We start from the raw sequence: 25,794 nt of genomic DNA on the forward strand, positions 1-25,794 counted from the left end.
TTTTTGGCCAAAATGTCCATGATTCAGCATGCATCACTAATCTCTGGAAGTTGTCATCATACCTGTCAAACAGTCAAGTTTTTTCTAACTCACAAGCAAAAGTTTTTTCCCAAAGTTTTGTTCCATTCAAGTTTCTTCCTAAACTGCTGCTGTGTACAGAGCCTTTTAATGAGATCTTTCTTACAAGTCTGTTAATTTATTAAAAGGCCCATCTCTACTAACTGAATAAGCACAATATATCTCTTTGCCTTAAGCTTCCATCTTTCCAAAAGATCTGCTTTTAACTGTGGCAGGTATTTGAGTTCAAGTCATCACCTAATCTAGATAAAGGAGGTGATCTTGTCCACAGCACTTACATCCTTATGCCTGTACTTCAGACTCACATCTGATATTGAACTGAACTTGCTATTGAGTTCTCTATCTAGTAGCCTGAAAACATCTGGTCTCTTGTGACCAAACTGAATAAGCAGCAAAACTCAGGGGGTTTTATTGGTTGGTTGGGGGATTTTGTTGTTTACAAGTTTTAGTACAAATTCTGAGAAACCTCAGTACCTTTCATGTTCTGAATGTGGTCATGGACTCTCTTGGGTTTAGCAAAATACCTGTGTGCTTGAGTAACAAGTTTCCTGTGCCTTTTCCCAGTTGAAGCTCTGATGACAGAAAGGCAGCATGGTGTGGTGTACCAGGCTGGAGAGATACCTCCTGACTGCAAAGCCTGTGTCTGCTGGTGGCAGAAGCTGTACAGAACATTGAGCTGGCTGGGAGGTTGTCCTCACTATTTCCTGAGACAAATATGTGGTTTTTGTAAAACACAGTGTTTCTTTTTTTTGTTTGTTTTTAAGAAAGAAAAATCCAACACTTGATTTGGAGGAGCAGGGGAGTTCAATTCTCAGTTAAGGAAATCAGGAGGAGACATTTCCTCTGGGAACTGTTGATGAAATACTGATCCTTGTCTGCTTTTACAGCAGTGGCTCTGGGCCAGCTGTGGCTAAACCCCAGTAGCTGAGCAGTGTCCTGTGAGTGACTCATTGCCACTGGGGCAGGTGCTCTGCCAGGAGCTCTTCCCAGCTGCACTGAGGAGCCTCTGAACCCATCCCACAGCTGCTCATCTGAGCAGGTACACGTGGCTGATTTAAGGGATCTTTAAGCCAAGAATGTTCTGAGCTCCCACGCTTCAAGGGAGGTTGCAAAACCGTGACCTTTTATGTTCTGCTTTAGGACAAAGCCAAATGGACTTTCAAATGGGAAAACCCAGGGATTCTTGAAACATCACCCGTGGCCCACCTTAAGGTGTGGTAAGTCAGGCATAATAGCACAGATAACACAGTGGCCTTAGAGACAGCCAAAATATTTTCCAAGGATTGCAATAGAAATGGCTGGGGCAGATTGTTCATTTTCTGTCATCAGCTCTGCCTCAAAGGAAGCTCTGCAATTTTATGTGAAGAGAAAACATGAGGGTTTGAAACATAGAGCAGCTCAATTTGTTGGCCAAGGACAGCAGCACAGCTCTGACTTCTCCTCTGCAGGGTGTTCCCACCTTGCAGAGCATTACAGCAATTAGCTGTATGTAATCACCACCTCTGTCCGCCATGGACATGGCCCTGCCTGGGACTCTTAGCTGGCCCCAGTCCCTGGCCGAGGTGGAAAGCATTTCCCTGGCACTGTGGGGCTGCCTGTGTGTGTTGTGAGGTTTCACTGGGGGCTTTGCAGCACTGATATATTCCAAAACAATCTCAGAAGGTGTTTGCTGCAGCTCAAAGGAGCTGCATTACAGTATGCAGTTGGATTATTTTGCCTTAGTAGTAATCCTACAGCTGGGTCATAAAAGATAATAAACTTGATCCAGTAGGTGAAAAGAAGACCCCTAGCATCACCCCACTCATATTCCATTGGGAGGTATGAATATAAAAGAAGTTTTGCACAGCAAATGAAATAACTTCCCATATGGAGGGTTAACATCAAGTTGAAGCCTTTCTGATTTCTCTAGGAAATTCCCTAGGAAGATTAGTTTCAGACAGTTCTTAAAACAAGCTTCTTCACAGCATCTTTTAAAATCGTGTGATCGATGAGGAATGTCTCCCATTTGCCTATATCATCCTGACCTAGTTCAGCTCCTTTCTCTTGAAAAGTCCATCTTTTACAGTATGTCTTAGCTTTGTCTAAGGGCTCCTCCTCAAATCTACACTGTTTCCACCCTAGTTATGTGTAGAGAAAATATTGTTCAACACAGCCTAAAAAATAAGAAAACACTCATCTGAATAATTTCTGGTGATTTGGGTGTTCATTTTGGTTTGGTTTTTTTGAATTGAGTTGTAGTTCCAGCTTCTGCAAACTCTGGTGAAAAAAATGCAGCCAGCATTATATGTCACAGTCAGGAAACACCCACTAGAAGGCTGATGGTGGTGATGGTAAAATCCTGGCAGAAGCCAACACCAACTTACTCTTGGTGTTTGTTCAGGGAGTGCTGCTCCCTGCCCTGTGCAGTAAGAATCCCCTGTGCCTTCCCAGCGGTGTCTGTCTCACGCCAGGTGTAAAGCCAGGAAGCTGTGGGGCAAAAGCTAAGGCAAAAGGTTCTTCTAGGGGCTCTGGTGACCAAGGCTGAGAGGCTGAGAGGCTGAGAATGAAACACAAGATGAATGCACTGAGTCGTCTGCCCTGGGAAAGGCGTGCACAGTCCCTGGCTTCTGGAAATGGTTACAGCTGGTAATTTCCCAGGACAATCCCTCGGAGCAGTTCCTGTGCCATACCAGGAAGCATTTGCTGTAAATTTAGGCAGGACATGAATTGCCTGTGTTTCTAATCAGCAGGGCCAGAGGTGTGAGCAGGATGAGCAGCCCATGGGCACCAAGGTCTGGTGCATGGGCAGTGCAGCAGGGATGGGATTGTTCCCTATCTGGGGACACCTTTGGGACATCAGTCCCTGTGGTACCCTCCCAGCTTCCTGGCACAGCTGGTGTTGAGAAAGGAGCAATTCCACCCCACACCCCCCTTCCTGACACTAGATAAGGAACTGAAGCTTCTGGCAGCAGTTTTTGGTGGGCTCCAGCTGCACCCCTGAGGGTGAGTGTTTGTCTTCAGGGCCTGAGCAATGGGCTTCAGACTGGGCTCATCCAAAGCTGTGCTCCTCGTGAGAGAGCATGGATAAACTCCAAGGCTTTGTGCACCAAGGAGGCTGTTGGCAGGAAGGAAATGAAGGGAAAACTCATGTTTTCATAACAGATGAAAAATCCCTCTGTGATCCCAGATCCAGGGTTAGCTGTACCCTCACACTGAATAGGAGGAAGGAGGAATAATTTCCTCAGGTCTCTTTTTGTGCCTGTTAAATAATTAATATCTCTCTAACTTAAGTCTGAGCACTAGAAAACCCTCGGTTGCATTTAGGCCAAAGAAAACATATTTTTGCTATTAAAAGCACACTCTCATTTTATCTCATCAGCCCATGAATTTCTTGCAGACCACGCTAACTTTTGCAAAAGGGAGTTTCTGTCTTCTCTCTTTTCCTTGCATGTAGCTATTTACTTGGCCAAAGATAAGGCAAAGTTTCTGGAGGACACTTGACCACAGGAGAATAATGTCCCATTTTGGGTACAGAGTGTCAAAAACCTCTTTTAGCTTATTGCAGCTTGTGACGTCCTCTGGAACAACAATACCCCTGAGACAGCACTGAGGGACGACCTGGGGGCTGCAGATTCCTCCACCAGACTGGCTGGGGGTCATCTGAACCTGGTGCTGGGAATCCCAAGCAAGGTGTTTGAGGTGACAGTAGGCAAGACAGATGCCACTGTGGGGAGAAGAGAACCACCCCATGGTGAGGGGGCAGGAAGGAAATCTACAGCTACTACCAATAACACAAGGGCAGCAATAAGGAAATAACTTGGTGAATCAACCCTTTCAAACTGAGGCGCTCAGAATTAGATCTATAGTGCAGCAACTTGATTTCCAAGTGCTTTGGAATGAGTGACAGCCCTGTTTCCGTGTGTTACTGGCCCTTGCCATCCAAATCCAAAAGCTGCAGCTGGACACTGGCCAGAGCAGGGGTGTGAGGTAGGTGGAGGCAGCCCTGCCAGCCCAGCAGCCAGACAGGAGAGGGGGAGGAAGGACCTTCAGGGTACAGGAAAGAACCCTGAAGCCTCTCTGTGATGAGCAGCACCTCATTCAGCCTGTGCACAGGATGACGCTGCCTCTCCACAGAGACCTGGGGAGACAGATGTAGTGGTGAGGGAGGGAACGTTGGAGCAAGAGCTTCTAATGCACTACAGAGGGGATTGGGCTGTGGAAACAAACTGCTATGATTAGATTTTACTGGGTTTGAAGAAAATATTCCCATTCCATCCATGTTTCTGGTAACAGCTGGGCCACCAGCAGGCTCTGCAGCAGGTTGTGTTTACCAGCATCCTCCTGTCGCCTGTCTATTCCCACCTGTGTTTATGGCAGAAGAGAGCAATGCTAAGGAGAGATCCACCTTTAAAAGACATGTGTCTCCAGGTCTCTAACTCCTAGGCTTCTGATGGGGATATTTTCTAGGTTTTTCAAGTTGCAGATAGCCCTTGATACCCTAGCTGCTAATTTAGCAAGCAAAACAGAGCTGCTCACTCCTGTCAGCCCCGGGAAAGTTGGCACAGAGGGCTGCCAGCAGGGCACTGGGGCTGGGAAGAAGCTGTCCTTCTTAGAGCATTGTTTTCTCCTGGAGGATTTCACCTGGGAACAGCCTTGACCTGCTATCCCAATCAAAGAGGACCTGTGGTTTTCCAGCACTGCTGATGAAAAGCAAAATCTGCATGGCATCCCCAGGGGGCCTGGGGGAGCTGCAGCAGCAGTCAGAGCAGGTAAACCCAGATTTTCCCCTTTTCACAGAGCACAGAGTTAATTACAGGAAAGGGCAGGGAAGGAGTGGGCTGTGCTGTGCTGCTGCACCCCAGCAAGAGCTGCAAGGCTCCCCAGGCCGGAGCCTGGTGTCACCTTGGGTCTGGATGCCCTGCCAGCTCCCTGGTGACAGCTGTGACAGACTCAGGGTGCTGTGGCATCCTGTCCCTGCTGCTCCCCTGGGTCTGGGGCAGAGCCGTGTGGGCAATAACAGAGCAATTGCAGGGCTGAGCAGAGCTCTCCATGCTTCTGCTGCCTGCTGGGCCTGCTGCTGTCAAGAAGGAATAAAGAGAGATGGTTCTTTCCCCCCGAAACAGCCAACCTTTATAATTTTAGGGAGTTTTACTTGACTAATGGAGCTGTTCCTACCTTTATTTCTACAAGGTCAAACCATTTGTTTTCACGAGGTATGCTAATGTAATCTATTTTTTCTTCTTCCTCAGCCATCACTTAAAAAAATCTTAGATGTTTGTTTGGGAAAGTGTTGTTAGATGTATTTTTATGTGACATATTTATGCACACTGTTGCTGATTTGAATTCTGATCAGTGATACTGCACTACAGCAATAACTGATAGGTTGTAATGTTTATAAACGTTGCTTTGAGATTTAAATTTAAGAGACAAGCATAGGAAATAGATCTTATCACAATACACTGTAATCAAATAGAGTCCAAATAAAGAGGAATAAACAAAACAAATTTTATATCTGGGCATTTGCATTCTCCCAGATGCTGGCTACCATCTGCCAGGATGTTTTAGCTCTAAAGTAAGCTGCAGTTTATAACACCTATAAACCCAGGGATTTCTTCCCCTCTTCTCCTCTGCCCATACTTTTGCAAGGGAAGGATACACATGGTAGTAACTCGGGGTGAACATTATCTGTTGGTGCAGAGATTTCCTAGAATTCTAGCTTTTACTGGAAAAAAGGATGGCATTTACTGAAATATTGAAAAGTCTTATCTAGTTTTGGTTTTGTTCTGAATCCCAGGGATTCTGCACAAAGATGAAACTTATTAGAGGCTTGAATGCTCAGTGGTGTGCATTATTTCCATTGGACTGGGAGCAGATTCAAAGCTGGAGAACTGGACATTCACATGGTCCAAGAACTGAAAAGTACAACTAGCACCAGGTTGTTTTTTTTCCCCTCTGAGTTATGCTGACAGCAGCCATAACATTAAGGCTGAAAAGTTTATTTACTATATAAAAGCCATATTTTCCCTTCTTATCCCAGCTTTCCTTGGCTTTCATTGCTTGGCAGTATCCCCTTAACCACTAACACCCAGAGGCGTGGTATTAAACTGGGATGAAAAATGAACATGCAGGAGAATATTGGAGATTTAAGTGGGTATGGTTCTAAGAAAACCAGTGGAAAATATGTTTACTCCAAGCATCTGTAGCACCTAATTGAAGCAGTGATGTTTTCTGTAAGAACACAGGGAATGCTTTTCTGCTTTCTCTTTGGCTTTGAATTTCACTTTGAATTGATGTGACATAATCCATGGAATTATTTTCTCACAGCTGCAATGGAAACTTTCTGCCAATAGACAAGGATGTGTTAATCGGGGTGAAAAAGCCTAAGTTCAGTTCATCTTTGGTGCTTTCTGGAGTCTTTGTTTAGGAACTGTGCCTTCCTCCTAATTTATTGAAACCCAGCACACAGTAAGCACTATTACTTTTGAACTATTAATGTTGCTATAAATTTGAATGGTAGAAAAGGGTGGCAGATTGTGATCAAAAGGGAGCTGATCTACAGCTGCGTGTGAAATAATTGCCGATACTAAATGTGACAGAGACTGAAACCCATATTAATGTGCCCATAAAGGATGATGCAGTGCTCCTGAGCCTGCAGTATTGGCATTGCCAAATGAATTCCCATGAATCTTATTTAGGAGAACATAAAAGAACCCACATCACCTTTAGGGCATCTGCAGGAGCTGCTGGTTGGTGCTTTGTTATTCATTCATATTACTTTTCTCAGGCAGCTCTAAGTGGAAGGCTGAGCCTCCCTCCAGTGCACTTGCCAGGACTGGTGAGGGAGAGCAGCCCTGCAGGATGGGGGAGCAGCCACTGCTGCCAGCAGTGGTTCCTGGCCAAGGGAAGGCTCCTGGCATGGTGGTCTCACTCTGGGAGAGGCAGTGGGATGTGGGAAGGCTGTCAGAGCACTGCACACCACTCCCCGAGCACACCTCAGGGTGTGTATGTCCTGGAGTTGTAATTAAGTCCAGCTATGCCCTGGTCAGCAGTCTTAGCTCATTATGGTCCATCGCTGGTCTCATGGTCCTCCAGTGCCATTCCAAAATAAAGAAAAGGCAGTGTGTGCGTTTGATGGGAACACATGGGCAGGGATGGCCTTTTCTTCCCTGTACCCTGCTTTTTTGAGTCAGTGGGGTCCTACAGCATCTGTTCTCAAAGCTACAGATTTAAGCAGCCAAATCTTTTTGTCTGTATCAATCTGTATTTGTGCTGGCTGTTAATCTTCTCAGGCACACATCACAAAAGGCAGGCAGGCGTTAGGTTCCCACACCTCACTCATCAGTCCATCCCTCTGTTTCCTCACCTTTTATTGCATATGCTGAAACAAGAGCTGTTTCAAAAATGTACTTCTTTTTCCAAAATAGATTAACATTTCTCAGAGACCTTTGAAGATGTAAATTTAACCAGATATATTTTAAAGTTCTTTTTAATGAACATCAGAGCCCTCGTTTGGGCCATATGGAGGAGCAGAGGAAAAAAGTGGAGCTGAGAAAGTGGGATGGGGTGGGTGACACACCAAACAGCCTCACCAGCAAGTCACACCAGTGAAGGTAAGCCCAAACAGGGAGACTCACTGGGCACATGGTCATGGTCATGGCCAGCACAACAGAGCATGATAGTGCCATCAGGGTGGCTGGAAAAAATAGATTTTTCTCATTTAACCAACTATATAATTTTGCAGTCATGTTTTGAAGGTTAACAATGGACAGAAGAGGCTACTGATGTGAGTGCTTCAGAGACAGGGAGCTCATCCTGCAAAAGGGTTATTGACAGCGCCGACTGAAAACAGCAGGACAGTGTTTGGGCTGCATAGGCAGGGCCAGCAATGGGTTTGGAGTGGAGGTGGTTTCATGAACATATCTTTGGGGAAAATGGCCAGAGCAGAAATGGCCCCAGCTGCTGCAGGCAGTGCTGTGCCAGGCAGTGCCTGGCTTTCACAAGCCTCCGCTGAGCAGCACAAATTGAATAACCCCTCATTATGGGGAGCACTGTCCAAACGTTTCCTCAGTGAGCAGTTGAAAGGAAAGCTAATGTCCCTTCCTGGACAAAGCTTTGCTCCTCTTGGCCAGCTGTCAGCCTGGCTGGTGGACATGATGCTGGGTGTGGAGTTCCATGCCCAGGAGGAGGCTGTTCCACCACAGGCTCACAGCACTGCACACAGCAGCAAGAGCTTTAGAGGTTTGCTCAGTCTGGCAGAGCTGCACGCTGTGATGACAGGGGGTGGGCTGGCTGCCCTCCCTCTCCCTCCCTGGCAGTGTCACTCCAAAGCATTTTGTGGTGGGGCAGCTTTTGGCCAAATGAGAGCAGGCTCTGACCCACAGAGCAGCCAAGTCATTGCAGAGCCCCAGCAATGGGCTGCTTGTGAGGGTGCAGCCCACAGCAGGGGCGGAGCAGGACCTTCTGCTCATCTGAACAGTCATCCCCTCACTTCTCACAGAGCAGAGCAGGGCTTTGTTCCAGGATTAGTCCCTGGGCACAGGCATGGCTCCCTAAGACCCTGGGAGAGCACAGAGCCAAATTCAGCTCTGTGCACAAAGAGAAGGCATGGGGGAAGAGCTGTAGTACCTGACACAACCCAAAGCCAGCGCTGAAAAGGGGCTTCAGACTTTACTTCCAGCTTCCCACGCATTCAAAACTGAGCTGGATTCCCTTCTCCATCTTAAAAGGTCCTCTAGCCCTGCCTGACTCTGAGTGCAGAAAGAGCCTTGATTTTTCCACTCTTTCTCACCTCTCAGCCCTGTTGGTTTTTTTTCCCCTCAGCAAGGTTATTCCTAGTGCAAACTGATGGGCTGAGAAGGGCAGAGCTCTTGCCCAGCTCCCACCTATACCTGCAGAGGAGACCTATGCCTCCCACCTGGGCTGGATGCTGGAAAGTTCCCATGGGGTGACAGCTCTTTTGGGGGCAGGCTGGCCTTTAGCACAGCTCTGCAAATATCCAAACACTGACAGGGATTTCTCAAAATGTATTTTTACTATTGCAGGTACCATCAACCTTCGCTGAGACCTCTGGGCTGGACTGCAAAGGAAGTGCAGTGTTGGACACTAAAATAGAAAATATTTATTTAAAAAAGTCAAATGTTCCAATTTCTTTTCTCTTCTGGTGAGTGTAAATTAATAGCAGTTCAGCACTGTGCTGAAGTAAGTGGGGTGGGATTGTGGGAGAGCTCTTTTTAGTAAAAAATATAAATATACACCACTTTAATTGTCACCCACTCGTTTGTTTTTTAATGTGAACAAGGCTCCAGCAGGCTCCAAAGAGCATTGATACCCACACTCACTCTGCCCTGGAGAGGCCCCAGCCAGGGACCTCCAGCTTGTCCAAAGGCAGGTTTTTAAGCAGCTACAATATCACTGCTCAAGGAGTCAAGTAGCTCCTCCTGTGTCTGTGACTGTGCCCTGGAAAAGGGGCTCCACACTTGAAAAAGTGGCAAACCAGTAAAGGAAATATAGGAGCCCCCTGTTCATTTCCCATGAGATATTATAGGGTGCTAACAGCTGCCCCAGCTCCTGCACAGCAACAGCTGTCACATGCTGTAATGGAAGGGGGTCAGGCTTTGGGATCTTTCTTTCCCAAGTCCATGGTTGTTTTTGGAAGGGGGAGAAGGGCTGCCCTGTATTTGAGGGTTTTCCAGAATCCTCTGCAGTGTCCTAATCCTGCTGCCAGTGATATCTGATGGGGAAGCCATCGTAGCTCTGCTTCTTTTTGTTACTTTGCATTGATATGCAGATTTACCTTGATTTTTTTGCAATTTGCTGTCAGGGAAATAGAATAATATTCCTTTCCTTCACCTTTATATTCGAGTGTAATCACCATCCTTAGCCATGTGCAGAGAGCTGCATCCTGGAGCTGTAATTGCACCTGGGACACACCATAATGCAGAATAATAACTTTATGCTAATGAGCTCTATGTGTTCAGTCAGGATCAGACCTGCCATCCTCCTTCCCAATGAAATTACTGCTGGTCTGCTCACGCTGCTTTTCCAAGTGTATGCTAGTGTTTGCAATCAATTTGAGCAAGTCTCAGTTTTGATTCAAGTTGTCTTCTGAGTTATCCAACAAAGAAAGGCAAAGCCAGGACAGCAAAGCAGACATGAATCCTCAGGGCTCTCTTTAATTTGCAGTTTATCTGCAGTTTAAGGGAGTAAGCACAGCCATGCTGAAGATGCATAAATACAGCTTGGAGAGCCATTGAAACTAGGTCAGGGTTTCAGCTCTGCCTGGGGATTTCATTACCATGACTTGGGAAGACTCTGTGCTGCTCCAGGAGCCAGGTGGAGCACACTTCTGAACTAGGATAATGAAACCAGGTAGGCTTCTGCCTAATCAACAGCAGCTCCACTGCAGACTGGTAAACAGGTCACGTAGGCCATCGCTGAGCTGGAATTGCTAAATTATTGCTGAATCTCACTGGTCAGTCCTGGCAAAGGCCTTTGACTCTCCAGAGCCTTCAGTCTGCAGCTGTGCTCCAAGGAGCACCTCCAGCATTTGCTAGCAGTAACCAAATTGCCTTCCAGGTGCTTGGAGGGAGGGATAGAACTGTCAATCTGATAGTTGTTAACAAAATGCATAATTTGGGGGGGGAAGAAAAAGGGACTTGCACTGATGCACATTCATTTGCTCTGCAATCCAAGTATATGACTGCTGCAGAACATGAATCAATTCCGTATTTGAGACCCAGTCTGTGTTTGTGTTTTAAGCTAGTCTTCCAAGCAAAACATGTGAAAAGAGAACATTTAAACAGGAAGGGTTCGTGAATTTTTTCTTCCCTCATAAATTTGTGTAGGTCTTGTTGCTGCTAATTACTGGAGATCCCAGCACAAGAGCTTTTCTTTCTAGCAAACCAGCTTCTCATGTTTCCTGCCCTTCAGTTAATCAGTTATAATCTCCTCTCTGTTTGTTTATTTAACTCCCAAAAAGCTAATTGGCTGTTTGTGACATGAGTCTGCCTGAGACTGAGAAAGCAGAGTTTGTCTGTGTGCACCCGCAGTGCGGGCAGCGGGTGAGCTCTGGCAGTGCCCACCACTTCCACGGCGGCCTCTGGATGTTCCAGGAGCCAGGGACTGCTCTGTCCCTCCCCCTGTGCCTCCCAGGCAGGCTGTTTTCCCCGGAGGAGGGTGGCTGGTGGGGCTGGGGCATGGGCAGCTGCCAGGGCTGGTGACTTGCAGCCCCAGCAAGTCAGAATCCCACCTGGAGAGGGTGGGTTAGCATCAAGTAAGGCAGGGATGTGGACGGGAGTCACTGCAAGCCTGATCCTCTGATTCCTCTGGTGGGGCTAGAAAAGCAGATTGGGAAGTAAAACACTGAGGACCTCTATAGCAACCTTTGTGTCTCTGTGAGTTGAAGGCAGGTGGTGGTGGTGGTGAGAGCGGTGGCTTGTGTCCTCTCTAACTCCACTGTCCCCATGTCCCCTCCCTGGCACAGACATGCCCTTTGCAAAGGTGGCATGGCACCAGGCACCCACGGCTCACTGTGAACATGTAGCACAGGAGGGCAGCTGCACCCACAGCTCCTTCCTCCCCGTGCCCTGCAGTCAGAGTTCACAGGATGCCAACCAGCCCTTCTGGGTGTCAGGGCTTCCTGCAGTGAGTTTTTGTTCCTCACCCACCCAATATCTGTGCTTTCCTGAGCACCAGGTGTGTTTTCCCAGCAGCTGCTGCCTCTGCACATGGCCTGCCCAGGGGGCTTGGTGTTCCCAGTGCTCTGTTGGACCCTCTGAGCAAGATTAGGACATGGTTCTTCTCAAAATCTGTGTTTAGTTGATTGTGTAGTTGGTTGTAAGTGAGGTTTTTTTGACCATGTGTATTTTGCTTTCACCATGCAAGAATAACTAAGCAGCAGTGATTGTAATTTTTTTTTCTTTTCATCCTTTAAAATGGGTCCATAAACCACATCACACTCTGGCCCCTTCATGGCTTCTGTGACATCACATGGCTGCAGGCTCAAAGGATATGGCGAGTGGAGAAGTCTTCCAGCCTAAGGGGAAATTGTGAAAGGATTGCTATAAGGTACCTTAGTCATGCTCTTGTATGCACATTTTCACTAAAAAAGAGACTTGTTTTTTGCAGCTGTGCTTCTGAGATTGTGTTTCAGCATTGGAGGAACAGGCTGTAACGCAAAGACCCTTCAGAAAGTCCCACTTGAGTTCCTGGTATGACAAAACTACCCTTTAACCTCAAGCCATGAGGTATGAGGCCATCTGTTTCTAAAGTGACTTCAGACATTATGCACAGCTCTATAAAAATGCAAAATGGGGCTGTTGTATTACCTCCTGTAGCTCAAGAGGTTTGGAGCATTGGTTCATCATTTGTTACCAAAACAGCACTTCCCTAAAGCTGTGTCTGCTGCATCTTCTTTTGCAGCAGAGTCTTTATTTTTGTGCTTATAACATTGCAGTTTATTTCCGTGGCAACAACTATAATGTGACAATTTGCATCCATAATAACTTCACTGTTACTAGAAAAGGTAAAACGGTGACGGTCTTTTTGAAAAAATGATCTGGGTCCAACTGAAATTGCAAACTATTAAAAAAACATACTAAAAATTAAGTTGATTTCTAGGGTATTAAATCATGGCATATGGAGCTGAGCACATGATTTTTCTCATCTCACTGCCATAGTGAGGGGCGAGCCTGCGTAAGCGGGCTGGAGAGCTGAGACTGCAGATGAGGCAACACACAAACACTCTCATTTGTGTTTTACTTAAGCTTCAACAACGATGTTGTCTGTTTTCTCTTCCTAGAGGACTGCAATCACTCATGCACTGTTTTTCTTTGCTCTGCTGTGTGATGCACAAGTTGTTTCTGCATTCCAGGTTCATTTGTGACATCCCTCTCTTCTGCTTGCATGTGGATAATGAAGATGCTGCCCTGCTCGTCAGGAAATGATGAGGCTGCTGACTGCAACCTGAGAGGAGTTGCATTGAGGCCAGTGGAATTGTTATGACTCAGCACCAGCCCTGAACCAGGGTTTGCCCAGCACTGCCAGTTGTTCAATGCATTTGTACATGTTTTATCTTTCACCTGTGTCCATATGCACACATTCATGTTTAAATCAAAGAGAATCCTGCTTGTATGATGAGACACACATACTTCTCGGTTCAGACAATCCTCTGCTTTGATGAGTTTATCAAACCTATTATTCAGAAGTCAGGCTACTGGTAAATATAAAATGAGCTAAGAAATATGCTGTCCATATGCTTTGAGCAACCTGGTCTAGTGAAAAGTGTCCCTGACCAGGGCAGCAGGGCTGGAAACAGATGCTCTTTAGGGTCCCTTCCAACCCAGGCTACTCTAGCTTAATTCTAAGCTTTCCAGAAAAGCTTTCCTCCATAAATTAGAAGTAAGAAAGCTGGTACTAGTAAAACAGAGCAAGCTATCAGAGACCTCAGTTTGGCTGGAGTAGAAATGTCAGATAATATGATTTTCCATTAATTACTGACTGCAGCACTGGGTTGAGAAGTTAAAATTCTCTGTGGAAGGTAAGGTCCATGTAAGCCCCTTGAGCCCATATGTGGCCATGAGCACTTTATCTTGCTTGAAGCAGCTGGAGGAGCAAGCATCTCTTTTCTTCGTTGTGTGTGATGTGGGTTGAGATAGAATTACAAAACTAACCTCCTTGCCTGCTGCTTTGTCTCATCACATTTTCATAGGCCAGGAAGAACAAAAACCCCACATCCAATGATGCAAGTGTGGGCTTGCCTCAACGCTGTGTTCCCTTGCCAAAGGAGGGTGAGAGGGCTCTTCCCAGCCCCTGAATGCTCCTAGGACATCCATGATCTGCCTGTCAGCTGGCCTGCATCTGCCTGTGTGTTGTTCCTGCCCATGGTGCTCACCTGCACCACAACGTCGATTTGGCAAGTAAAGTTTGTGGTGATGTTTAGATGATCTGCCATCTGATAATTAATGCATGGTCTTAATTAGAATCCAGTTCTGAAGAATTTGCTCTCTTTTAAATATCCTGCTTTTCCTGTTGCATGATATTGCAGTTTCTTAACAGCTTTTGGAGTCCCCACACGACATATGCTCCTTGTGGCTGTGTTTATTTTCTTGCTTCCCATTCGAGTATTATCAGTATTGATTCTCGAGATGGTTGATTTGCTGTTTCTAGAGAGACATGCAGATTGAATCACTTTCCATTTAATATTAACTGAAACTCACTGGAACATTATCATCTGCATGGCAACCAGGAGCCCATCTGTGCCTAACATCAATACTCCAAAGTGAAAGAGCATGCTTTTCACAGGATAAATACACACTGAAAATCCTTATCAGGTCTGAACGAGCTCTTGGTGGGAAAAACCACCTTCTGCCTAACAGCAGGTGTGCAGGTCACATCCAGTTTCAGCTGTGAGTAATGGACAGCAGTGATTCACTCCACAGCTAGTCCCATAAAGCCCACTCCTTATTCCCAGAGACAAATAGGAGTGATATTTTTATTAACAAGTGTTATTGTTGGTAAGCCCTTTCTAGGTCAGTTTAAACCAATACACATAACCTCTCCTGGCTGACTCCCAGCTTCATGAAAGCTGGCAGATCCACTGGAGGGCTGGAGTGGTGGTTTGGAGGGGACATGCTGGACAAGGCACGCCATCAGAACTGGGAACTGGGTACAAAACTGCTCCTAAGTCAAATATCAAAATTCAAAGAGTGCTACTCTTTGAGGGAAAGAGAAGAGTGACAAATGCTTGCCAGGGAAGAGGAAGCCTGGTCTTCTGATGCTCCTCTGCTGAGAGATGACACCAGTGCAGACCCCCTGGTTGGGGTTTTGCTTCCCCTCAATTTAATAGTGCTCTTCTGCTTAAAAGAAATCAGCACAGGATTAATTTCATTGCGTCTTAATTATTTCTTTTCTGTTTTTCTACATGTTTGGCTGCTTTACTGCTTTAATACAGTATTTTCCATTAAGCAGTTCTATGCAGTACAACAAAAATAAACACTCAGAGCAACGTGCGTAAGATTAAACTATTTAACTCACTCAAAGTATACAGTTCATAAATTAAAAGTGCTTATGCTCATACTTTATTATTGATTGCTGAGTTGATACAAGTAGAAGAACTTGCCCTTAGGAAAGAAAACTCATGGTTCCTTAAGCTTTTCTTTGTCAGGAAGCCAAAAAGACAACATTACATGGAAATGTCACCATTTGTTCTTGTCAAATGTAGTTTATTCAATTAGATATTTTATAACTCTACTGAGTTATACAAAGGAGGTTAATATTTTTTATTGTTTTTCTTCAGGCTGTGCCTCTAATACACACAGAGGTAAGTTAGCCTAGTAAAATATACAGTGTAATTTGGTAATGTGTTTATTGGATTCCAGTAACAGACTATGAGAAATTATTTAAGATTTTTGCTTCTTCAACTGAAATTTTCTTTCTTTCTTTTTTTTTTGTTTCTTTTTGTTTGTTCTTGTTGTTATTGGGGGTCATAAGCTTGCCAGCTTTTTGTTTTCCAGAAATATGTTAAAGAAGAAATTGCTAGAAGCAGATCTGGGGCTTTTTCCTGAGTTAAGAAAGAAAGAAGCAGATTTGGTGGTTTTTCCCCTGAGTTAAGAAACAGAGACTTTCTGGAAAACAAGGTCTTTAGATATACTCATGTCTTCAAAAATTTGTCTATGGTTGTGAAACTTATCTGACATCTTGCAGAATGATTAATACAAGAGGAGCCTAAACTTACAGTAACTTACCATTTGAAACTGTCTTATGGAGGGTTCAGATCAGCTCTGGTTTTATGGATATGGTTTAAACTAGCAAAAAAAACTTTCCTTTTTCCTTGTGGAGTCAGTTTTCTGTCCAACTGGCGGCTGGAGCTCCATTGAGCTCCAGAGGTCAAATAAATATCACCATTGATGCAAGGAAGAGAGATGGGAGCATGTAGCCAGTGCAAGGGCAAGGAGAGCACCAGAGTGACCTTGATTTGAGGTTCACTTAACCCAGTGACAGAACTGCAGCCAAAGCAGCTGGCTAAAGCTCTGGGCATTCTCACAAGTTCTACTGAACTGGGACAGTGCTCCCATGCCTTGCCACAGATGGAAAGAAAAGCAGAAGCAAGGCTGTTGAGCTGACTTTGGGCTGAGAACCACATGTGGCCCATGGCTGCTTCTTAAAAATACCTGCAAGCACTTTCACTGTGTGAATCTACCGGAGATGACTGTATTTCTTGAAAGAACCAACACCCTTCCTGGAAAAATTGCAACAGTTCAGAAAAGGTGAAAGTTGAGCACTGCCACCCTCTTCCTCTTGTGTAATTTGATTAGCTCATCCTCTGAGGCAGCAGGAGCTGCCATGCCCACCGTGCCAGGTTGAGGGCTTTTTCTAAGTCTCGTGTTGTGTTGGGAACTGCTATCGTGTTTGAACTCAATTGAGGACATGAAACCAACTGCAGTTTGGCAAGCCACACAGACTGGAGCTAATTTTTCTTCTCTGTTAATTTACCTGCCTGTGGCTTTTTGTGTTGCCCAGGATATAATCACAGCTTGTTCTGGAGGTGCTAGACATGTTTGTCTGGAACCGTGCCGATGGCAGCAGCAGTGTGTCACCCAGGCTGGTCACTCCTGCCCATGGCAGGGCCAGCTGCTGGGCTGTGACATGGACAGACCCCAGGGCCAAGGCTTCCCTTGGCTCCTGCATCCCTGAGTCTGAGAGGAGTGTTGGAAGGGTCTTTAGAGTAGGGAAGCTTTGGCTGCCCTGACTGGTCAGGAGCTGGCAGGGCTGATGTGCAGGAACCCCTCCATCAGCTTCCAGGCCAAAGCAAGGAGCAGAAGTGCTGGAAATGATGGTGTGCTTTGGTACACACTTTGTGCAGTGGCCTCTGGGAGGGACGCTGCAAACTGGTGACTAAGAGTGTCCTGGAAGCTAAATCCCATGTAACTAGGGGTGTAGATCCATGAAAGGCTTAATCTGATTTAAATGCAAGCTGCTTCCGACAGAGGTGGCCTCCTCACATCCCACATGTGCATTCCCACCCTCTCCCTTCTCTTGCCTCTGGGTATCCCTGAGCTGTGGTTGACTCAGATCATGCTGTTCACCCAGTACAAAGCAGCTGACGTTCATTGTAGGCTCAGTTTGTGTCAGGCCATAACTATGCATACAAGAATATGACCTAGAAGGCCCCATCTGGTAGGGCTGAAGGAGAAATGCTGCTCTGTTCGGTAGCCTTCACTTAGACTGGATTGAGTAAAAGGAAACTGGACAGCACAGAAGCCAATTTGAATAATGCTCAGGGCTGAATTGGATGCAGGAGGTCAGGAGACTAAAACTCAGAAAACCACTGGAAACTCCTCTTAGCTACTTCATGTAGGAAGCACACAAAACCTGGAGCCTTGCACCAAGCTCCAGGGAGCAGGACTGCAAACAGAGGAACCTTCTTTTGGAGACATCACTGGGAAGAAACCAGCCAGCCAAAGGTGGTTTGATGGGGCTCGCTGATACATTTATACAGGTGAACAGTGTGGAGGCCAGGAAGGAGCTCTGGTTTCCAGATAAATACCCTCTCTCTCATTCACTTTCTTACTGATCACAGCTCTCTTCCATTTCCTTTCCTACTCCTTGCTCCTGTTTTGGGACAGGGATGGGAAGGGTTGGAGTGAGGCTGGTGGTACAGTGCTGTGAGGGAACACAACCCAAACCAAACACCCTTTCAGCACTGCTCTTCTTTTGCTTTCATTTTAAACACAGCTTTTCCATTCCAGGTCTAAGCACTTCCCAGGTTCATCACCTGCCCTTTCTGGAAATGGGCATTTGTTTTGGGAAACAAGTGGAAGAGCAGCATTCTGCCAGGGTAAATTCCCAGTTTCCAGCAATCTCGTGCACAGGGCCTTGCTTCCAGAACACAAGATTGCTTCTCTGCTGTGAGAAACCTGTGGTGATTGCTTCTTCCAGGCTTGTCTGACGAGTGTGCTTGCAGAGTGGTAACAAAAGGTGTTACAGGACTTCTGAGATGAGCAGCAGGTCAGGGAAATTTCAGGAAGACATAGATGGGAGCTGAAAGTGAGGGACAGGAGAACACCTCTGGATTTAATCTGTGATGCAAAAAGCAAAATATACTTAAACAAAACAAAAGAAAACCAACTCAAAACCTCAGAGAAATCAGGACATAAAAGTGTGGAAAAAGTAAGAAAAAACATGGGAGCTCTTCTTCCAGCTTCTGCTTCCCTGTCCTGCTCACTCTGCTCTCTCTGTGCTTGGTGTTGGTGTGCTGCTGTGAATCCCACCACGCTCCTCTGTCACAGCTCAGGGTGTGCAGCCTGGCCCTGGCCCTGCCCACAGTGGCACAGCTTCATCCAGGCTGCAAATGAGGCAGTTCCCAGCCTCCCAGGGGGACAGGGAGGGGAGCAAGTGACTGGCACAGGGCCCAAGTCCTGGCAGACCTGGAGAGAGCTGAACAGGTACTGAGCAGTGCTGGACTCCAGACTCTACAAATGTAACAGTCAAAGCCATTATCACACCAAGTAAATACATAATAATACATTAATTTTGGTGGCTTTACATAGGAATGTCCTGCATGTGCCATTGCTGAAGTCTTGGTGAGTTCCTGCTACAGTAAACTCTGATCTTTTTTATTATTATTATTTTATTATTATTTTATTATTCTGCACCATTCCAGAAATGTCATCCTATTTCCCACTGTCATACAAAATGCCTGAGGCTGTGATTGAAAAATCTTATGAAAAGACTCATATTCTGTTTCTAATCTGATGTGTTTCTGTCTTTAGATTGCCTGCTAGTTTCTTTTTGCCTGCGTGACATTTCTATTTTGATCTAACCTCTTCTTTCCCTCCCCCTGTTGCAGTGTCTCTGTCTCCATGGCCCATTTCTCCTTCACAAGTTGTTAATGTGAAAAAACTACACTGCCCCATACCTGAGCAGGTCAGCTTCAAGCACTCCTAAATCACAGCTTCAGCTCATGTTTATGGTGGATAACAAAGAAAAGTGTTTTTACGCTGAGGATAATGGTGTATTTGCACTGTAAGATAAACCTTAGATGTAAAAATCATTATTTATTTAATAGTCACATCAAAGAATACCACTGGAGAAGAGAATTTCAAAGTTTCCCAGAATAATCAGATTTCTGCTATTATGTGAGGTATTTTCTTTTCTCCTGACTTGATAATAATGAGTAATAAAAGTGTAGTTCTCAGAAATCATTTAAAGCTTTACCAGACTGAGAAGGAAAAAAAAAAGAATTGTTTCCTTAGAAGCTAGAAATGTAGTAAGTGACAGGACTGCAGAGCTAATGAGGGAAAGAAAGGTCTGACTTGAAGCAGACTGCAGCACTTCCGAAACCTGAGAAAGATTTTCTCTTAGGAAGGAGGAGAAGTACCATTGGGAAAGCTCGTTGCTTAATTTCCTATGGTACTTTCCTTAATTAAATGCATATTTAAATAAGCAGGAGCTCAGCGGTGGAAGTATCCTATAGCATCATTGTGCATTGTGCTCCACGGTACAGAAGCACCACTGAGGGCAGCCCTGTCCCCAGCATTGCATATTCTAGGTAGAGAGAGCCACAGAAAAGACATCCTTTGTGGATCTCCCCTTACAGATTTGTCTGAACGGCTCTCTAAAGCCTCTGATGACTGACTGTGAAACAAGGCCCCAGTTGATTAAGAAACCGAATGGCTTGGCAGAAGAATGAGGTCCTCAGTTTAAATTCAGGCTAGTTTCCGTTTTCTTAGTCCTCTCCGTGTCTCACAGAGAAATCCCTCACAATTTTTTAACCCTTTGCTCTGCCTGGCTGAGCCCTGGGAAGATGTGGGCTGTTGCGGAGCAGAAAGGCCTTGCAAAGCGAGGGCCTTGCTGCCCTTGGAAAATCCTTGCTCACTTCTGGTACTTTGGCTAACTAGAAAAGCATTCTGGGAATGACTCAGCTAAACTAGAGGTGAAAAACATGTCAGATAATTGTAAAACAATGATTAGAGCCAATCAGTGCTCACACTGTGGGGCTGTGGTTGGTTACACCTGATGCTGTTCCTGTCGAGGTCTATGGTGGTTAGTTACATTTGTTGTGCCTCGCAAGTATGGAAACTCATAACAAACGAACAGCTTAAGAACCCTGGACTTTTGCAATAAAGTATCTTTGCCATAGCACCGTGGAAATCATGTGTTTAAGGCCGCAGTGGGTCACCATGAGCTCTCTTTGTTGGTAGCACCTCCGTGCTGGCCTGTCCCTGTTCCCTGGAGCCCCAGGGCGGCAGGAGAAGGCTCCCCAGGCAGGGCTCGGGGGAGAGCTGGGTGCCAACGAGCAGAAAGGAGGAACTGAGGGAAAAAGGAGGCATCCAGCAGGTGAGGGATGTCTCTTCCAGCAGGGAGCATTAAGGTCCACTCTCCTGCAGTGTGCAGCAGGGAGGGAAGCGTGGTGGCTCTGTCAGCCCTATGCCCATGTGCAACATGTACAAACCCTGTCCATGTCCCACGCATGGTGATGGCAGCCAGGGTGGAGAGTTCTCTGCTGTGAGTGTGGCATTTGGTGAGCAGGCATTTGTATTTGACACTAACACACTCAGCTATTCCTCCAGACCAGGCATGGCTCTGGACACAGAATGGCCAGATTTTGACAACAGCTGTGAAAGGTTTCTCCATCCTGAAAGCAGAAGGGTAATTTGTTATTCCCAGAACAGGCACATTGTCTGCATGCTGTTAGGAAGGAAGAACAGTTTTTAAGTTGGTAGAGCAATGATCAAAGTCTCATAGGGCTTGGCTTCTTGTCTCACAGGGTCTGCTCAAGGCTCCAAGTGGGATCCAGCTTGCCCAATGACAGTTGTTTTGAAACCTGCCTAGTGAAGAGTGGTGAACCTCCAGAAGCATGTTATGCTGCCTGCAGCTGGGTGTATGGGAGCCCCAGCCAGGCCATCACCCTGCCAGTGATTGCCAGTGCCCCCAGCAAGCTGCCTGGGAGCTCTGTGCTGCACAGAAGGCTCCAGGCTGGGCTGGGGAGGCAGCACTCAGGTCAGATCCTCAGGGACACCGCACTGATTGGGGCTGTCCAGGGGAGCAGTGCCTCATCTAAAAGGGCAGGAGATGATTTATCCTTCCCCAGCTCACCCAGAATTGCTCCCTCTGACAGCAGTAACACATCCCTTCTCGCAGGTAAGGGATGTGCAGTGATTGCAGTCTTGGCTCACACAAGAGGCACTTTTTTTCCATTTTCCTCATAGTACTTTCAAGTACTATCAAATACAGAGGTATATTTTCCTTTGTCCTAAATAGCGCATTTAAAAAAAAAAATCTGTTTCAAGTGGTCCAAAGTATATGACTGAAAGCTTTTCAGAGATAATAATCTGCAGGTGTGCTCCAGCCCTGGACAGTGCTGGATCTGCTGCAGAGAGTCCTTCCAACAAAGAAAGGGGCTTCTTCTTGTGGGAGGTAAAACACAGCAGGAATGGAAATCTCAAAAGAATAATTATCTATGTACAGGTGACAAAGATAGTGTCAGTTTAATTTTAAAATCAATACAGACATTGTAATGATTTCTAATAGCAGAACTCAAGACTCTTACATCCTTTGTCATTAGGGCTGGTGAAGTCAGGACAGGGAATGTAAGTGGGAGATTAGCTCAGGACAGGAGAGAAAGACCAGTTTCAGAGTATAGTTCCCCATCACATGGATTTTTACTGTGACAGGAGGACTAAAAAGGAGGCTTATCCTCAATGCAGTACAGTACTGTTGAGAGAATAATACTAACAACAATAGCATATAGAGCTGTCATAAGGAATTTTTTTTCTGGACCAGCTCCAAGAAACAGGGTCTGGACCAAAAAAAAAGCCCTGCAATAGCATGTGTGATAAATATAATACCTTCTTGAACCTAGAAAGAGAAGTAGAAAGGCTGGAAAGTGCAGTATTTTGCATGACTTTTGTGGTATTTTTGTGAAAAACTGACTAACAAGCACATGATGTGCAGCTTGGTGGAGTGGGGGGAAAGTGCTGGGACAGAAACCTGAGTTTTCAGAGAAATTATTCTCACTGACATTAAAACAAACTCAGTTCACACATTTGTCTGAGAAAAACTCAACTGCCAGATTCCTAATGAAGAGGTAGCCATAATCAAGCCATGAAAACCAAAGAGGCATGGCAAAGGTTTTTAAAAAATGGCAACATACTGAGGAGAATCTATATGGAATATGTTGGCTCCAACTGCATTATTGAAACAGCTGTTGAATTTCAGGCTGAAAAAGCATAAAATATTGAGAACGGGTAACACAAGCTCCAATTCTGAAATTCTTGTGTGACAAGCAGAAAAGAAACTCATTAGGCAGCTGAAAATGTCACAGAATTAATTGTTTCATTTTGCGAGCTATCCTTGGTTGCATACACATCAAAAACCACTCATAAAGATGAGGAATATTCAACTTTTTTAGGAGCAGTAGTAGACTCTGTGACATCTGAGCACCTCCCTGCTCCAAATTCTTGCTGTCTGGCACCACAGTAAAGAAATGTCACTATTCCCATTTTACAGACAGGGAGGTAGATGAAAGCAAATGAAGTGATTTTCTAAGGTTGCACTGAGAGTTTGTCCACAGGTCAGGGACTGAACCCAAGTTCCCAAAGAACTAGCTAAATCTTTGGCCAGTGGATTTTTTTTTCTGAGTTGCGAAATGGTCATTGTTAATAATCCACAATTGTTATTCTTTTCTCCTTTGACAGATTTAAGGGTTTTCAATGCCACCTCCTTGTTCTCTTGTATTTCATATGGAGCATGCTCTGCATATTTGGTGGAAAGCCAAGCGTGCCTCAGTTCCCCATCTGCTCTTTTTATGTTGCAGCTTATCTCCCATCCCACCTCTGCATTGTCTTTTATAAGTGTATCTCTAATCTCAAGCAGTGTTTAGCAAACCCAGATTCCAGTGTCACAAGGGGTGGCTGCAACAGTAATGCCCCTCATGGTCTCCACAGTGCATCTGTGGAAAACTCGAGCAGCCCTAGGAACAGATCCCTGGGTGTTTGAGATTATTTTCAAGAACCTTCGCTAAGTATTCACCAAGAATAGGGAGACAGCTGTTAACACTCCAGAAATACCAAGTGAAGGTTTGAATGCCAATCCAGAAAAGGAGTTGAAAATATAGTAGATGATTTATCAAGGGCATATTGGAGAAGTGTGAATAGAGATGGTGCTGTCATGATGTATCTTAAAGTTCTTGATATTGGAATGACTGCTCAGAGATTTCCCATTAGACACAGTGAAATTCATAATTGCCAGCGTTGAGGGAGTCTGTGTTAAATGGGCACCAAAAGGCAAAATGTGGAGAGCCTGAGGACAAGGAGATTTGTTGAGGACAATGGAATTTGGGTGGTGTGGTTTGTGCTGTTTTTTTGTTTGTATTGGGTTTTTTTGTTTGCTTAGGTCTTTTAGGTTTGATTTTGGGCTTTTTTAAGCAATCAGACAGAGATTATTATAAAGAATTAAGAAGAAAAGGACATTTTATCACCATCCCACTTGCTTGCAGTGGCACTTCTCCCACTCTTTAGATCCAGCAAGAATTGAGAGAGGACAGAGGTCTGGGGGATGGAGCACTGAGTGCAGGGCAGTGAGTGTGGTGGGGACTGAAGGAAAAGCATCTGCTGCTTTTGTTTCCCCCACTTCATCTCTGTTGGTGTCAGAGGCAGCTGGGAGGTAGCCAGTCATACCTAGGGAATAACTTAGTCCAAATAATAGAAACTGGTAATAAAATATAAGGGATACTTGGCAAGAGGGTTGTACAAGAGAAGAAATGTTTTAGCCTGAGGTGTGAGGTGTGAATTGCTGAATGCAGCGTGTTTAGGAAAGATGGATGCAAAATCAAAGGAGCTGCTGGCACTGCTTGAGTGATCCGTGAGCTCAGTTTTGTCTATTTTGCTTGGAATTGGCTTTTAGCTTCTGCTGCTCTATTACTGCACTGTTTTGACAGTAACTTAATAAAAGTAGGAGTCAGCTGCTCTGAGGGATCTGTGTGTCCCACCTGGAGTGCAGTCCAAGTCCAGCTGGTGAGTAGCTGGCCATGTGTGTGCACAGATGCCACTTTTGTGTGCACAGTTGCTATGCCAATGCCAAGAGAGGTGGTATGTGCAAATGAGAAACTTGAAAATTGAGTTCTGAAGGTATAAGGGTTATTACCTGAGATGTAATGTACTTTGAATCTATTTAATAATAGCATCTTAGAATGAGCCAATCCTAATGATTGCAGACAGAGACCAGCAAGGTTCTGTGCATCTTGACTACAGTGTATGGATACTGGGCTCTGATTCTCTGCCTTTGATGCTTGGGTAATTATTCATTTCTATGCAAACCCGACTCTGAATGCTGCTGAACTGGAATGCAGTTGCCCTGTATTGTCTGCTAGTGTGAACAGGCCACTCCTGAAAGGTGAGGGAGCCCTGTGGGGTTTGGTGGCTGCCTGACACTGGTTCCACATGTGTGTGAAAGGCTGGGGTCAGACTCGCTGAATTTGACTGAAAGACTCAGGTTTAATAAAAATGTCTTTGTTTTGCCTCTGAAAGGAAATAAAATCCAGTAGGCAGCTCTCTGCTCTTGATGACAGTGAACACTCAGTACGAGTGATGTAATATTAGATTGCTCAACCCCTGACATAAAAAAAAGCTTGTAAAAATTGGGTATGTGAAGATTTATTGAGAGAAACCATGGCAAGCTACCAGGAACTCTTCTGTGACAGAAATAACCGCCCTAAGAAAGCAAAGTTCAGAGTACCTCTGAGGTCAGGGCTGGCCAGACGTGATAGTGAGAAATGCTTTCTCTAGAAGCACAGGAAATCTGAAATGCTCTTGGAAGAAATGGATGGATGTGAGATGCTGGTGTTCTGAGCTCTCTCAAAGTTACTTCAGGCCTAATACCCAGCTTGCTCTTACAAGTTACTAAAACCAGTGGTTTGATATATGCCATTTATTTAAGACAGATGATTTTCAGCCTGGACAAATACCAATCACAAAGGGCAGGCATAAAGGCACTACCTTTGGCCTAGTGTATGAACCAAGTAGGAAATTCCTAAGAAAATCTGAATTTATGCTTTATCCTCATTGCCATCTGGATTACCTTCTTGGACCTTCCTGATGATATAATTGCCAAAACTAACTTCCTGTGTTGCCACAGGGCGTGAGAACGATAACGTAAGGCCAGTGCAACATAAGGTGGCTGACTCCTGTTGCTTCACACACCATGTGCCTCCTACCCCTCCAGGCACAGTCAGAAGAATCCTCTATGAGGGCACTTATCTGCAGTTATTTGAACCTGGGCAGATGTTTTACATGGCCCTCCATGACCTCTGAACCACACAGTGCACCAAGTGAACTGCAGACATTGGCTGCTTTGTGGCATTGTGACTCAGGGGAGGCACATCCACGTTCTTCTGCTGAAATACAGCTCTCAGTGTCAACTGTCCAGGAACACATGAAGGTAGAAAACCTAATGCATGTATTTATGATCTTTGAGTAAGTGACTCCAGAGATAAGCTGAAATGAGCCATCATTTCTGCGGTGATCCTTTCTCCTCAAGCACTGACAGCTTTCCTGAGTGCTGTCATCTCAAGGGAGGGCATTGGGGCTACCACATCAATCATTTCTGAAGGGTTGTCAAGACTGATGGGGCAAGAGCAAGCCTGAGCTAAGGATGCTGCTGCCTGTGTGGGAGCTTTCTGACTGAACAGCTTATCCACTGGGCCCAAATGGTGCAACTGGAAAACAAAGCAGCAAAATC

The 25,794-nt window shown here is 45.4% G+C and overlaps 1 long non-coding RNA gene across 10 annotated transcripts in view; it reads left to right on the top strand.

Moving 5' to 3' along the window:
- The first annotated feature begins 1,180 nt into the window (after positions 1–1,180).
- The window catches only part of LOC146433368 (uncharacterized), a 34,427-nt gene continuing 9,813 nt past the window's right edge, over positions 1,181–25,794 (top strand). For 2 of the 10 annotated variants that reach the window (XR_014854084.1, XR_014854080.1), the window contains exons 1-9: positions 1,181–1,295; positions 4,691–4,826; positions 5,852–5,992; positions 6,382–6,522; positions 7,538–7,667; positions 9,099–9,217; positions 12,184–12,266; positions 12,929–13,973; positions 17,805–17,893. This is a non-coding gene — a long non-coding RNA (uncharacterized LOC146433368). Of the gene's footprint in view, positions 1,296–4,690; positions 4,827–5,851; positions 5,993–6,381; positions 6,523–7,481; positions 7,668–9,098; positions 9,218–12,183; positions 12,303–12,928; positions 13,974–17,804; positions 17,894–25,794 lie in introns of all 10 variants that reach the window. The other 8 variants (XR_014854081.1, XR_014854087.1, XR_014854086.1 and 5 more) reach the window with 7 other exon arrangements.

Source organism: Lichenostomus cassidix, chromosome 9 (assembly GCF_008360975.1).
Source record: "Lichenostomus cassidix isolate B80296 chromosome 9, HeHo_3.0, whole genome shotgun sequence".
NCBI classification, from domain to species: domain Eukaryota; kingdom Metazoa; phylum Chordata; class Aves; order Passeriformes; family Meliphagidae; genus Lichenostomus; species Lichenostomus cassidix.